General features: G+C 36.8%; 1 protein-coding gene across 5 annotated transcripts in view; it reads left to right on the top strand.

Moving 5' to 3' along the window:
- Positions 1-13,332, top strand: part of sns (sticks and stones) — a 503,193-nt gene that overhangs the window by 380,100 nt on the left and 109,761 nt on the right. The window lies entirely within an intron of this gene.

Here is a 13,332-nt window from a genome sequence, read left to right on the forward strand (position 1 = left end):
ATCAACTTTTGTATTAAACATATTAAACGCTTTTTACCATATTAGTAAGTCGTCTATTCCATATACATTATATTTATTCGTCGTTCTTATTTGATATAAATCCATTTTGTAAAGTGTTAGTGTCTTTTTGTATCTTTTATTCTTCCTGTTTCATAAACATTTACCGGCAACTGTAACACGAAGATCACAGGAGAAACGCACAAGGAGTAGATTTTGTCGATTCTCTGATTTTAACGTTATGTAACGTTATTTTAATGTTACGTTTGTCTTCAATTTTAAATTCGATTAAACAGCGGAATTTTATTATAAGACGATCGAGTACGAAGATAACCTTTTAAGTGCAAAGATGTAAGTCTTTTAGAAATAGTTGAGAAGTTGATGAAATTCTGTAGAAGACAAAAATATAATTATTCAGACGATATTCTATGCTAACTTATGCTAACTTATTCTTCGTAATTCTACGTTCGGTATGTAGCTGCTCGTTTCGATCTCTCCTTTGTAAACACGCAAGGAAATGTATAAAAAAGCGGCGTTATAATTTCTCTTTCGTTACGTAGTATTAGCATATTTGCGAGCAACACGATGAATAATCGTAGGCGTTATTAAACAAAAATGGAAAAACAAATACACGCGCGGAAAATGCAAATGCTTATCGGACACGAGAAAAATTGCTATGGTTGCACGTGTGCACGATGCAACATCTGGTTATTATTCATTCGAATAGATCATAGGGAATTCGTTAGCCTGTTCCCAATCGTCACCGATCGAAAAATTTTCATTTTACGTACTATTTATTCTACGATCCGTTTAATCGGCTTTTTCTAACCGTTTTCCTGTATAACAGATTTTATTTGATTTAAAGATGGTTATGGTTATTCTATAGAATAATATTTGCATCTATACTAATTACATTGCGAAACCCACTACTATTATAACCTTATTAGTCTATTTGGACCTTTTCTATCTCATAGTTTAATTAAATTTACATATATGATATTGGCGTGACATTAACATAACGAGTGTTTAGCCGTAATATCAATTTCAATACCATTTTCGATAAACAACTAATTTTAATGGAAATTGCCTCGGTGTTTGAAAAGTAGCTATTTTTAGTCAGCTTGACAAAATATTACTATTGTAATTAATTCTTCCACGATGGATTGCAAATACTTGATTACGATAATTCTAACAAGATATTTAATTAAATGACAAACGTACTTCGTTTAAAATCCGTCTCAATTCTATCGCATCGTGTTTTCTTCGCAAAAACATGGGAAAAGGAATTATCATTATTAAAGGATGAAAAAGAAATTTGTCGTACAGCCTAAAAATTTTATCCTGAAAGGTTTAAATTAAAGGTGAACCATTTTACATTTCAATTATCTAAATACATATTTATTCCAATAAAGAATTAATTTCTTCAACGACAGAATATAATTAAAATAAGATCTTTATAGATTCAAAAAAAAAAAAGTAAAAAGCAGAAGAAAACAGGAGAGGACGCATAATCTGCATATGAAAGTTCCACTCACCCTTTCCAATTCTGCCAAGCTAAACTGGGTCCCTGAATCAACCCTCGAAAGCCACGAAAAACACTCGGAACTCCATCCTAACCGACTCACTGTACACTGCATCATCCAATCCGAACATTTCGTCTATCCAAAAGATCCCAAGAATCCCCAACAAACGACATCCCCCGAACTCATGTCTTAACTACCCTTGCCTAGAACTCCTTTCAATCTCTTTAACCCAGCCTTACGTAACCGGCAGTCAAGCGTACAGTTTACGAACAAATAAAAAGAACATCAGAATAACAATTTAGGAAAATGGAAGGAAAAAGCAAGAGGAAGAAAGAGAAACACGCTGAAAGTTTAACCTCATTAAGTTTAACGTGGCGTTAACGCAACATCTAGCGTTTCCAATTTCCTTTCTTCGAATTTTCCGTAAAAGCTTTATGCAATTTTCGTCGAATTTTTGAATGTCACGGAATACGTAGCGCTTATAAACTCGCGCACGACAGTACAGATTTCACGAAACTTTAAAGAAATAACGATACTTGCGTCACTATGACAAATTATATCGCCTGGATAGAATTTATAAATTAACAAGAAAATAACAACCGCGTCGCCGATAGATCGAAATGTATTACAATACACCTGGACGTTTAATTCTTATTACACCGCGTTTGCGCACTTTTTCTCCCACGATTTGTTGATTTTCTTAGTCCATGAAATTTATCTTATTTCGATCATTCGAGAAAAACGTAACAACGTGAGTCACCGGTGACCATCGTAGCAGCCAAGTTGATGGGTTAACGTAGTAAAAGAACGATACGATAGTTACACGACGATGGATCGAACGACTGTAGGGGATGGAAAAATGGGAAAGCATGCTATCAGAAGGGGATAGAAGTATGGAGAGGTTGAGTGCGCCAGCTCGTCGGTGCAAATAAGCGGGGCGGGGTACGTGCATGCTAATGGGGGTCGCGTTCGTCCCTTTGTACGCCGTATAAACGAGCGTTCTCACTCGATATGCTATCTACGAGCGGACCAGTCTTGAATGGGATCGGCAACGAGGGAGGTATTGACGCGAAGAACGAGAGACCAAAACCTCTCTTTCCACCTCTCTTTCTCCCCTCTCTCTCTGTCTCTTTCTTTATGCCTTTCCCTCTCCAAAGGAAGGAGCGTCTTCTCGTCGTTTCTTGGGTCGACAAAAGGAGCAATATAAATGCGGGCACAAAAGCCGGCGCGGATTGTATTAGATGCCGTCGTAATGCTCGAAATTGCGCGCACTCCACGGTACGAAAGGGTTGCCCGGTGTCACAGGTTTGAGCGGGGGGCGTGAAATGTTTATCATGCGCCAGAATTTACTGTTCTTGTTGTTTTTAGTCGACAGAGTGTGGAGAACAGTTTCTGCCAAAGGAAATAGAGACGAAGGATCGGAGTGGTAGTTTCTCTTACACGAAAAGAGACGACGGTTTGAGGCTTTTTTGGATAATTGTACTTGTAGCTTAATGAGGTGGTTACACGGCAGTTTTTAGATGTAATTCAAAGTGAGAATTTAATCTGGTTGTAAGATCGTCGTATCTAGGAGATGTTAATAGAGGGATTTGTTTCGTAAGATTTTTATAGAAAAGATACACGTGACAATATTTCCAAGATGAACTATATTTCCACTCGAGTCTTTTTTCGTTATCGGTATCTTTAAAGATACAAATTTGCATAAAAGAATCCGTAATCTAACTACAACTCTGTGATATTTTGAGTGATTTTTGGTTTCGATCGTAGCTCAGAGAATAAGCAGAATTATCATTTGAATTGTTATATCATTCTATTCTCGCTTGAGGCGATTATCGTCCAATTTTTGTAGTCGAGAGTTCGATCTTAGATTCGAAACGATGGCTGAGTTTCCGAAATGATATGTTTTCTTTTTTTTTTCTTTTTTTTTCATGGGATTTCTCATTTAATTTCAGCGTAGACCGCAAGTGAAGTAAATGCTCCAACGATGGAAGCGCTACCGAACTCCAGATTTAATGCGATTATCTTTCCATAGCCAGCATACCGTGATCGTTACTGGAACTTCGCGGCGTGATTATCGTCCTGCTTAACGCGGCAAGATTTAGGATAATTCTAACGAAATCATCAAAATTTCCAGGATTTCCAGAATAGATTAATAGCGGCGGATATGACTGCAATAAATTGTCATGTTGGATTTTTAGAACCTCCCCCCCTTTTTTTTTAACTATTGGCAGATGTATTTCGAATCTGAATACCGATTGATTAATTGACTAGTATAATCCATTATTTGGAGTTGGAAGCTTCCCGGTTATTCGTTATTTTTTTACTCTAAACTTTTTGACCTTTTTTTATTTTTGTTCCTGTTTTTTTACGAGTAACTTTATTCGATTAATCTCTGCATTCAATTACGGTAGGTAGAATTTTGCAAATTTACAGAGAACTCGTTCCGTGTATTTTTTTTTTTTAACGTTCGTTTCATCCGAATAGATCTGTTGTTTCTTTACTTTTTTCCTATTAAATTTTCACTGGACCTTTTTCTCCCTCTTGCCAATTTATTCCCATATTAATTCATAATCAAGTTTAAATTTTGCTCCAAATGTATATTTTACTTTTCATACAATCTTTTTATATACAATTAAAAGAATCGATTGCACGTTATGCTATCGTGGTAATTATTGCAACTACTTTCAATCGAAATGTTCTCGTTCCGACGTTCATTGAATGGACAGCCTAATTTATGTATTATTGTACGTATTGTAATTATTGTATGTATTGTATGTATTATATAAAGTGTAATTTATTCGTTCGTTGGTAAACTTTTCATTGGTAAACAGTTTCGACGAGACGTTCAACTTCACGTCGATAAAGTGCAATTATTATTTCGCCACGATAACGCGAACGCAACTTCGGTGATAACATTATCGTTAGATATTGTTGATACGGTGAAAATTTCTACGTCTCGCTGCTCTTTCACGAACATCTTAAACACAATCTGATTGCATTCGTTGCATGAAACAAGAATACGCGTCATGAGAAACTGAAATAGGAATATACGGTGGAATATAAATTTTCTAAATATGCCGCCGGCTGTTACGTGAAAAATGCAACGAATTATTCGCATCGAGGAACAAGATACTACATCGACGCGTGGCGAGAAAACAGCATTACGCATTCTGTACGACTGTATTTTACGCACGTCCACTTTTTGTTTGACATCGCGTCAACTTCGAGTTCATGCATTTTTTATGAGCGTGAAATAATCATCGATGAAAGAGCCAGAGCTTACGCTACCATAAATTATATTATCAAGATTACGTAACGCGATTGAAAAGATCGAAACTTGCGTCGTGTCGTTTCGCGTCACTCGAGCGAATAAAAGGTATCAAAATATTTTTCCAAATTTCAACTTTCAGATTTATGCTTGCCTGTTATTTTTGGATTAGAAAGCATTCAAAATCTTCTACGAAACGACCATGATATTTTTCGGAACAGATTTTGAAAGGATTTAAAGGGAATTAATTTCTTATGGATTTTATGAAATAACGCACTTTCCCTAAATTTGGAAAAAACCTGCTTCTATTTGGAAGAAGCAATATGTACTTTATCGGACAAAATGTGAATTTTATGGAAGTACTTGCTTTGCGCAAATTTCACTAAAAAATTATGTCAAACGATTTGACAGAGATGAGAAATATGCAAGAAAAACGACAATTTAAATTACTTCATGAACTTGTTCCTCTTCATCTTCGCGCAACAACCAACTTTCCAATCTTCCAAATGACTAATATTTATATTCTAATAAAAAAAGAAAAAGAAAATAAAGGTCTCTCGAAATGAGGAGAAAAAGTCCAAGAAGGCTGATACATAAAGGTACTTTTATAAAAAGTAAAGTTACTACTCGGTGCAGACCAGTTCAGTACAGTTACAAACGAATTTTTCATAACGAAACAACCATCGCTTTACGAGCGTCGCATGGCTGCTACCTTCGGACTACACGAGCAACAGCAACACATAAAATTTTCCATCGATCAGGAATTTATGAAATTCGCATCTAGACAACCTCTCGAATGTTTCGTGCGGTAACGTTGGCCTCTGAACGCGCATATATTATATTACCATTGGAGAGACGAAATAAGTTTTCGTTCTGACGAGCACGCGAATAAAATTCTCCTCTGTATATAACATGTATATAACGATGTATACAGAATGAGTCAGCCAATATCAGAGTCGACATTTTTTTCCTCCAACATGATAAATTTTTTGACGAAATTTTCAATCCCAGAGAACAGCAGAATTTATACAAATTTTATCGCATAAAATAATTCAAAGATGTCAGTTCTGTTGAATTCTTAGTAGCACAGAAGACTTTTTGATTCGCGGGAAAATTGTAGAATTTCAATTTTACGCATTGTGCACGATACCGACCTACTTTCTTCGAATGAATCCAAATTGTCAAGAGAATCTACTATGTGCATCAGCATTATGCATATATTATAATCTTTCTCTCTGTAACTATATTATGACCTATTACTTCTTCTATCGACCACGATACTATAAAAGTAGAAATATTATTTCGTAAATCCACATTAGAGCACATTATTGTTAATATATTTTTATAGAACATGAATTTGTTATATATTATATAGAATATAAAATTATTATTGAATATCTCCATATATAAAATGTCTATTTAAAAAAAAAGAAGAATGTAAGCTTGATTGACAATATATAATATACAATGTACTGCAAAATAATGAATGTAGGAGTTGCAATTGCTTCAATAAAAAGAATCTTAAAAAATATCGATATATAGGGTGGTTGGTAACTGGTGGTACAAGCGGAAACGGGGTGATTCTACGCGAAAAAAGAAGTGGAAAATATAGAATAAAAATTTTTCGTTTGAGGCTTTGTTTTCGAGAAAATCGACTTTGAATTTTCGCTCGGTACGCGTGCACATATGTAGATTTTTAAAAAAATTAAAAAAAAAAGAAAAAAAATTTTTATTCTATATTTTCGACTTCTTTTTTCGCGTAGAATCACCCCCTTTCCGCTTGTACCACCAGTTACCAACCACCCTGTATATCAAATATACTGTGCTGCCATAGATAGAATACATCGCCTCAATTGTTGAAAGGAGAACATTAAATAAGCTCAATGAAAAAATCCCCTTTATTTACGTACAATATAATATTTCTATTATATTACCTTATAACATATTATATTATACACATATTATTCTATTTTCTCTTTCGCTCGTGTTTTCGTACCATTAAAATCAGCCAAAAAATGTTATATTGGAAAGTCATTCTGAATATTACGTGGGCACTCGCGTATAACGCGTGTATATGCACGCGTATTGATACAACGTATGTATTTACAAGAAGGAAATAACGGGAATGCGATGTGACGCGACGCGACGTGTCGTTCTTTCAGGTATAATCGGGCAAACCCGTGGCGTGGTTATTTGCCAGCTGCTGGGAAATTGAAGGAAAGTACGTTCGTAAAAGGAACGCGGTTGTTTTATGACGTTTAGGATGTCCCATGGTGCGGATTTTATTTTCCGGGAGTAAAGCTAGGGGGAATGTTGCGTGAAATATCGGTAATGGTAATCTCGTTGGTTGGTTGTCTTTTAGTTTATACGTTGCCGGAGTGTAGTTTCTTAAACACGTGCTCTGCGTTATAAGGAATAATGATGGGAGAATTGTTACCTTCCTTCGTAAATTAGCGCTTGTTATACCGTGTCAATAAAAAATCATAATATCGACTGGCCACTTTTATAACTCAGGAACAGGTAAATCATAACCGGAAGCTTTGTTTGCTTCTGAAAGGAAAAGATTATATATAGATAGATTTGATCTTATATCGGATTTTATGAACGAAAATAAAAGAATGAACCTAACTAGATATTTGTTCCACTAAATCGCTTATTCGTAATTATTATTTTTCAATGTATATACATATATATGTATAATAACATGTATAATTATTATAAACAAGATTATAACGAACGATCTTTTTCATAAACGGAAATCGGGTTATAAGAGACAAGTTGATGATTTGATAAATTCACAGTAGTCAAACTCGACGATTACACGTACGTGGTTTGTTCTTGTTACAATAAAATTGCCTGCTAATCTCAAAGGACCACAGAAACAGGATTTTACCTCGTAATGAAACTATTTAATTAACGCGATTTTTACCCAGAAACGGTAACAATTACCGGTGTATACGTGAGTGGCGTTACACTAACGATTAACGAAGCTCCACCAATTTCGAGACGCTTAAACAAAATTAATTATCGAAAGCTTACTCGATAGTATCAGTGGATTTAATTAATTGGCAGAAATCTATAGAAGGCAAAAGTAATCTTCACAGCGATTGTATCCTTTGAAACGAACATTTTCTCTATCTTATCCTCTGTCGTCTTTAAAAGATCAAGCAAATTCTTTCCTATATATATCTACCTCCTGCAAACTTGAAGATGAAAAGATGAAAAAATGAAAAGCGAAGTTTCTCTGTCGTGGTCTCCGCGGAATGCGAATAGTCGACTGGTCTTCCATATTCTCGAAAAGCAAGAATACATAAGAGGAGCTGAAGTGCTCTCGAAAATTCATTCGCGTGCCGCTCGAAGGATACACGGTGCTCAAGATCGATTTCGAAGAAGACACTCCACCGATATTTTTACCAAAAATGCACGGTTCGCTGAATTTGTCCGCGTCCTCGCTATCTTTTCTTCGCTTCTCCGTCGTTTTTCTTCTTTTTCGTTGTATTATTAGGTCCCTCGTTGCACGGGTTAACTTTAATAATCCGGACAAGATCCTCTTTCTCTTATCTTTTTTCTTCCCTTTTTTCTTTTTTCTTCTTCTTGTTCCCTTTTTATTTTTTTATTCTTCCTTTGTCGTGGCCTCTTCTGGTTCAGAAAACTGACAATTAGAATGAAAATGAAAAATAGGACAAGGGATATTAAACGACGCTAATTGGACGCTGTGTTTGCAGCAACTAGTAGATCAGTAACGTTACTCGTAATGAACAATGTAGAAATTATACTTCACGGTTCATTTCAATCTGACTCTTTGGCAATCAATGACGGATTTTCGCCGCGTTTCAATGGCCCGTTTTCATCGTGTATTCGGATAATCACACGAAATGACACGACGACTCTGCGATCATCCGCAAATTACGCTGCATAATTGGCGGAATTACGAGAATAATTAAAAGCTATTCACGATCCATTCGTTTCATCCGTACGATCTTCTACGTTATTAATTACGTACTTCGTAGTTCGTGATAGAAATCGTTATCTCGATTGTTTGTAACAAGTCAGATATCATCTTTCTGTCGCTTAAGAAACACTCGAACACGATGCCTCGTTCATCGGTTTAAGCGTCAAGTATAAATCCTTTCGTTCTTCAAATTTAAAAAAAAATAAACGTGAAACAACGTGTTTATGGTTGCTCGTGTTTCCATCGTACTTTTAATAGTACGTTGCTCCTGGTCCCGACGTTCCGTGAACAATGCAGCTCACTTCTTCAGGGCAGGCCAGAAACCTACAGGTTCGAGAAGTTGACTGGATCTTTTCCTCTGGAGGTTCCAGCTACCGAGGTTCGCTTGTATTATCATAAACAAATCTCCAACTATAACCATACCTTGCTGCAAAGATACCATCGACCCAGAAAGAGAGAAACAAACGAAAGGAAACAGGAAACATGGTAGCTGAGAATAATAAAAGAAAAAATAATAACAATAATAAAATCGATAGAAAGTTTGATGCGACCGCTGCAAGGTGAAATGTTTCGTCGCGGATGGCTCGCAAGCAAAAGGAAAATGGCTGGTTTCATGAGACTTTGCGACGTCGTCCACCGAATACGGAATCAATGGAATTCAAGGAACTCTCGGTGTTCGAGCCAGTGTACACAACACGAACGAACAAACGAACGTACGTACGTACCAACGCAAATTTCACCCGACTCAGTGGAATTTTCTCTTTACTCTTCCAGCCGGAAAAGGACAATCGGTTCCCGTATCGGTGCTCGTTTCAGGGTTCGCTTAACAGGAAAAAGGCCGACAAACAGTGGCATAAAGTGCGCGTTTACCTTCGACCGGTATGCAAAGCGGCCAAACCCCGAGCCCCGTACATTGTACATGAAAAATGAGTCGATCCAGCGAACGTTACCGAACGATTTTCCCCGCTAACGTTTGCCGCGAAACAACGAACGGTGTCGTTGAATTCGAATGGAGTTTCGAACGGGACTTTGTTCCATCTGGGACAATAAATGCGATACACATCCGTCCCTGTTCTCAAAGTTGTCCCATTTTCACCGCCGAATAGCGTAGGGAAAGTTTCGGAATTTCGGTTTTATTATCGGTGAATTCGTTTCAGCTTGTTCGAGCTGTTGTAAATATTAAAATTGATCGAATCAATGGAAAATACCTTTTGCCGAAATTTGCCGACTGTTGCTCGGAACTGGTACGCGCAGGTACTCGAATTTCGGTTTTGTTACCGTAGAGATATGTCGATAACTGTTGAAAGTATTAGAAGTTCTCGATTACTCGTTAAGAATCGCTGTGGAAACCGCAAGTCGATCGATCTTTCATTCCATAACCTGTTTCCGTGGCAAAGAATCGATTAACTCGCGCTATTTCAAGTTAATTCCACCGGTGAATTAAACGGAAGGGGAAAAAAGAAAGGAAAACGCGAGAAGAAGGAAGGAGAAAGGCAAACAGAAGACCATAGAAGAGAAAAAAATCCTATTCCCATCACGTAACCATTCAGCGGACAACGAAAACAGGTGGAAACGAAAAGGAAGGTGAAAAGCCCAACTGGTTTGCGTTCTCGTTTTATCGTACGACAAAGGAAGAAGTCAACAACGCGTAGGGAAATTTCGTGATACGCGCCAATAGGTCTGTCAGAAGTTTAATCGAGGACGAAGCTGAAGGAAATAAATATCCTACGTGGACGGCTGGCCGTCGATGCGGGAATCCCTCCAATGAATTATGCGATTATTGGCTCTCTTCTTTTTATTTCTTCTTCCATCGACCCTTCCCCTTCTGCACATTTTTATTTTCTTCCCTTTCCTGTTTATCACATACGTAGCCTGTGACGGCGCGAAGCTTTCACGGAACGCGTTTTAATTATCGCCCCGTTTACACCTGCATCTCGTCGCCCTTTGACGAGCAGCATTAAAGCAGTGTCTATTATTCTGAGTACGTTATAGCTGAAGTTTTATAGGTCCTTGTGTAATATAATTGTTTGGAAAGTTTATAACGAAACTATACAAAAATTCAAATATGTAATTTTCTATGTAACTTGTATTATATCCGTGTGTGTGTATCGTGTGTATGTTATCGATATCATTGATATATTATCGATATATCGTTGAATATCATACGCTTACACTGCTTCTTTCGATCATTTTTTTTGCTATTTATTGAGTAGCTTCGTAATTGAGGAATTTTCTGGAAACAGACCTGTGCAAAGTTCTAGTTTTAGTTGTGTAACGTTTGGTACGTTTGGATGAATAATCGTAATGGCACTTAAGGAACTTAGAAAAGTTGGGGAAAAATACAAATTAATACGAAGCACGTATCTGAAAAACGATAAAAATTTGTTAGAAGAAGAAGTGAAAAATGATGGCACGTTAAATTGGAAAGGAAGTTTCGTTGAATTTTTACTGTTAATTGGAGATTAGGATTATGGAAGAGATGAGACGGTGGTAATTGTAAAATATCTGCAGATATAAACGCACTGATCGATTGAGATTCATAAGCAATGGAAAGACGTGATAATTCGTTGTTAACAAGTTCCGCGAAAGTGTAATAAAATGAAATAATGTCGAAGAGGTGAAAACTCCGGATCTTGCTTTTACACGCGATGAAATTTTTATCCGTTCGTTCGACTATGATCTCCTTTTTTTTTTTTTTTTTTTTGGAAATATTCCATAACGACGGAGATCAATTTTTTTTTAAACAAATCTCAAAAAATGTTCCAACGAGATAGCTTTCAATGGAAGAATTTATATGTCGTATAAAAAAAAGGGAAAAGAGAAATAAATGAACGTAGTTTAATCTAAAAGGCTGTTTTGTACTTGTAAAACATTGAAAAGTTGGAAACTTCATGTCGAAAGAATTTTCCGATTTAAATTCCATTTACGTGCAGAAAAATCTTTTTGCCATGAATCGTTCGTATTCATTGAAAATGTTTTTCAGCGAATTACGTACGATAAAAGAGAGATGGGTGTCTGAACGATGATTTCGTAACGTGAAAGCATTTTGTAGCGGCGAAAACCGTGTCAAAGGGTGAATAATCGTCACTGTTTATTCACAATTCGCTAATGTTTCTGCAAATTTGTTGATAAATGCACGTGTTAACGGTAGCTACCGATGAAATAACTTTGTTTTACTGCAATCGATGGAACACTCAAATGGCGGAACAAAATTTTCATTTGTCCTAAAAAATGACGAATGTTGCCAGTATCGTCAGTTTCTCTGGCGACTACAGTCGAGTGCTTTTTCGGATGGATGAAAATTCTCCTATAAATGTGAAAAGCTCGTGGCTGCGATCGAATTGCTCACGGCTAGAAGCAGTAAAGTTTGATTTAGCAATTCAACTAAAATAGACCGAGTTATATCCACCGAAATCGGAGTTTAGGGGATTTCAGCGTAATTCCCTTTGACAAAATGTCGACATTATGTACCTGTACAATTTTTATCCGACCTATAGACGATATTTAAAATCCAGCTGTACGATAATATTCTGATTACAACGATCAATCCAAATTCAATGTACTACATTACCATTTATCACGGGACACCCAGTAGGTTTGACGTTTCAAATTAGAAAATAAAACGAATGTTCATTAGAAAAGGTGTGTTGGAAGGAAAACTAAATCGCACTATGTTTCCATGATTTTATTATTGATTAGCTATTGTTTTAAATTCTTGGGTTCCATAGAACGCAAATCCGTAAATTCTATAAATCCCGAATTTTTAGTCTCTGGAATTCGAAATTTTCGGATTCCGTAGAGCACGGGTCCATAAATTCTATAAATCCAAAATATTTGGTCTCTACTGTTTTAAATTATTACGTTTTACAAAACCATTCCATGATGTTTCCAACATTTGAATCTCTAATACACACAACGAACCTTCAAACTTGATTCTCGTAAAAACTAAATCGCATGTTACAAAAAGAAAACCATTATTCATCTTCTTAAGGAGTCATCGTTGATTCAGCCGTTTGAACAACGTCTCAATCGTCTGTACATGTCAGGGAAATAGAATGGGAAAACGCATAGTCCGGATCGATCGCGAACGAGCAACCCGAAAAGGGTCGACTGGATTCTTCATCGACGTATCGCTTTGCGTGTAGACACGCGTGAAATTTATCTGGTTAAAGGCACAGGTCGGACGCAAAAGGGAGACCGAGTTTGGAGGTGTAACGGCTGTATATTTCATCGACGCGGGTGCACGCAAATTCGAACAGCAGGTGACCGGCGTGTACAAAGGCAACGTGTAACCAAGCCGCAGGTACACAGGAACCGATGATGCAGCCTTGTCGAGGAAAGCCAACCGAGCATCGATCGCAATGGCGAGTGGACACTGGACAGATTACGGACTGGCGGATTACGTCGATCTTCTATCGAGATATTATTCTGTCTTTCTTCTTCGTTCCTCTAATCGACTATCGTTAATTCCGTGACTGTTGGATTTTATAAAAATCATAGAAGTTGTCCAACGTATGGTGGATTATTGTTGGTTTCTGATTGGTAAAAATAGGAATCGTTTTTCCAGTGATAGCGCAAAACATTCGTTGAAC

Source organism: Bombus flavifrons, chromosome 3, assembly GCF_040668555.2.
Source record: "Bombus flavifrons isolate JBK064 chromosome 3, iyBomFlav1_principal, whole genome shotgun sequence".
Lineage (NCBI taxonomy): Eukaryota > Metazoa > Arthropoda > Insecta > Hymenoptera > Apidae > Bombus > Bombus flavifrons.